The sequence below is a fragment of the Chinchilla lanigera genome, unplaced genomic scaffold (genome assembly GCF_000276665.1).
Source record: "Chinchilla lanigera isolate Chin_1 unplaced genomic scaffold, ChiLan1.0 scaffold00001, whole genome shotgun sequence".
Taxonomy (NCBI): Eukaryota; Metazoa; Chordata; class Mammalia; order Rodentia; family Chinchillidae; genus Chinchilla; species Chinchilla lanigera.
Genome location: NW_004955402.1, coordinates 9200009 through 9203264, shown reverse-complemented (window position 1 = coordinate 9203264; position 3256 = coordinate 9200009). Strand labels below are relative to the sequence as shown.

General features: G+C 37.0%; 1 protein-coding gene across 1 annotated transcript in view; it reads right to left on the bottom strand.

Moving 5' to 3' along the window:
• Nucleotides 1-3256, bottom strand: part of Yes1 (YES proto-oncogene 1, Src family tyrosine kinase) — a 55480-nt gene that overhangs the window by 51919 nt on the left and 305 nt on the right. The window lies entirely within an intron of this gene.

Genomic DNA, 3256 nt, shown 5'->3' with positions numbered 1-3256 from the left:
AGCTAAATCCCCAGCCCCTAATCCCAGCATTACAATGGAAGGCTGTGGGACGAGGATCCTAAGTTCAAGTCAACCTAAGCAACTTAGCAATTAAGTTAGTGCGACTATATCAAAAATAAAGAAATAAGAATAAAAAAAGGACATTAATGAATCAAAGAGTTAGTTTTTTGAAATAAATAAAAATGAGAAACCCCTAGCCAAACTTACCAAAAAGAGGAAAGAAAAAACTCAAATTCATGCAATAAAGAATAAAATCATTACGGGTCCTGTAGAAACCCAGAAGATCATCAATACCTACTTCAAAAATCTTTACTCTCATAGGATAGAAAACACAGAGAAAATAGATAGATCCCTAGATACACAAGAATTACCAAAGCTGAATCAAGAAGATATAAAAATACTCAACGGCCCAGAATCAGTCAACAAAATTGAAAATGTAATAAGAAATTACCAACAAAGAAAAGCCCAGGTCCTGATGGTCCTGAATTCTACAAGAAACTGAGAAAAGATTTAACACCAATGCTTCTCAAACTCGTTAATGAAATTGAAAAGGAAGCAATTCTCCCTAACACATTCCTGGAGGCAAGTACTGTTCGGATACCAAAACCAGAGAAAGACCCAACCAAAGAAGAGAACTACAGGCCAATCTCTCTAATGACTATAGATGCAAAAATCTCAATAAAATACTAGCAAACAGAATGCAGCAAATCAATGAAGAAGATTATACATCATGACCAAGTGGGACTCATCCCAGGAATGCAGGGATGGTTTGATATATGCAAATCAATAAATGTAATACACCATATCAACTGAGCAAAAGACAAAAATCATATGATCATCTCAACAGATGCAGAAAAAGCTTTTGATAAAGTCCAATATTCATTCATGATAAAAATCTTATAGAAAATTGAAACAGATGGTCTTTACCTCAATCTGATAAAAGTCATCCATGACAAACCAACAGCCAACATCATACTAAATGGACAAAAACTAAATAATGCTTTCATTTTAAAGTCAGGAACAAGACAAGGATATCAACTGTCACCACACCTATTGCATATCGTTCTAAAACATTAGCCAAAGCAACTGGACAAGAGAGAGAAATAAGAGGAATAAGGATAGGAAAGGAAGAATTGAAATTATTATTATTCACAGATGACAAGATACTCTACACAGACATCCCCAAAAACTCCATCAAAAGACTTATAGATTTAATAACCAAATTCAGCAGCATAGCGTGATACAAAGTCAGCACTCAAAAATCAATGGCACAAATTTGCGAAACCACATCTTTCACAATAGCATCCCCCCCCAAAAAAAACGCAAAAACTTAAGAATCAATCTAACGAAGTAAACAATCTATATAGTGAAAATCACAGTACTCGGAGAAAAGAAATCACAGGGGATTTCAGAAAACAGAAAGATACTCCTTGCTCATGGATAGGAAGCATCAACACTATAAAAATGGCTACTGCTCTGGCTGGGGATTTAGCTCAGCGGCACAGCGCCTGCCTGGCAAGCGCAAGGTTGTGAGTTCGATTCCTGGTACCGGAAAAAAAAACAAAACAAAAACCAAAAAAAAAAGGCTACTCCTGAAATTGTTGTATCAATTCAATGCAATACCGATTAAAATCCCATTAATATACCTCACAGATCTAGAGAAAATATTCCTAAAATTTATCTGCAACCAGAAGAGACCTAGAATAGCAAAAAGCAATCCTGGGCAACAAAGGCAAGGCAGGAGGCATCACAATCCTAGACTTGAAATTAACTATTGTGATAAAAATCAGGACAGTAATAGGAAAAGAACAGACACCTGAAGATCAATGGAACAGATTAGAAGATGCAGACACAACTACAAACACACTCAGCCACCTTATCTTTGTCAAAAGGGCAAAACATGTTCACTGGAAGAAAGACAGCCTCTTTAATAAATGGTGCTGGAAACACTGCCTCTCTATGTGCCGAAGACTAAAACTAGACCCATATCTCTCACCGTGCATTAAACCAAAGTCAAAATGGATCAAATATCTAAACATTAAAACAGAAACACTAAATCTACTGAAAGAGAAAGTACATAGAAATCTTGAAGACATAGCGGTGGTAGAGAGTTCATGAACAAAAGCCAAACTGCATGGGAAATACTTCAAGGAATCAACAACTGGGATCTCATCTTATTGAAAAGTCTTTGCACATCAAAAGAAATCACCAACAGAGTAAAAAGAAAATCCACAAACTGGGAAAAAATTTTAGCCAATGGTCCCTCAGACAAAGGACTTCTATTCAGAACACTTCAAGAATTAGAAAAGGCCCCCATAATTCAAAGACCCAATCCAAAAATGGGTATCTGAGATCAATACACACTTCTCAGACGAAGAAATACAAATGGCAAATAAATATATGAAAAAATGTTCAACATCATTGGTCATTCCAGAAATAAAGTTAAAACAACACAGATTCCATCTCACCCCACAAAGAATGGCTATCATCAAGAAATCAACTAGTAACAAATGCTGGAGAGCCTTTGGGGAAAAAGAACACTGTTGGTGGGAGTGGAGCCTGGTACAACCAGTGAAAATCAGTTTGGAGATTCCTCAAAAAATTGAGATTAGAGGTCTCACTCAACACAGCTATTCCCTGTCCGGATATTTTTCCAGAAGAACTGAAAATATCATACCACAGTGATATATGTGCACCCATGTTTATAGCAGCACAATTTGTCATACATAAATCTTGGAAACAACCCAAACGCCCATCAGCTGATGAATGGACAAAAAAGATGTGGTATTTTTATACAATGGAGTATTACTCAGCTATAAAGAAAGATAAACTCGAGACTTTTATAGGTAAATGGATGCAACTAGAGACCATACTCCTAAGTGAAAATAAATCAGACCCACATGTGTAGACATCGTATTGTCTCCCTAGTGTAAGAACCTGAAAGAATAAATAAAATCTGAAAGGTACAATAGATACCGTGAAAGGGAAAGAAACCGCTCAAAGTGAAAGAACAACTGGGATGAGGGGGGCTGGGGATTTAGCTCAGCGGCAAAAGCGCCTGCCTGACAAGCACAAGGTCGTGAGTTCAGTTCCCAGTACCGGAGAAAAACAAAAACAAACAAAAAAAAACTGGGGTGAGGGAAAGGAGAAAGGAAAGAAAGAAGGAAGGGGTAAAAATTATACACACACACAAGATAAAGATATTTTATCTGGGGCTGGGGATTTAGCTCAGCGGCAAAGTGCCTGCCTGGCAAGC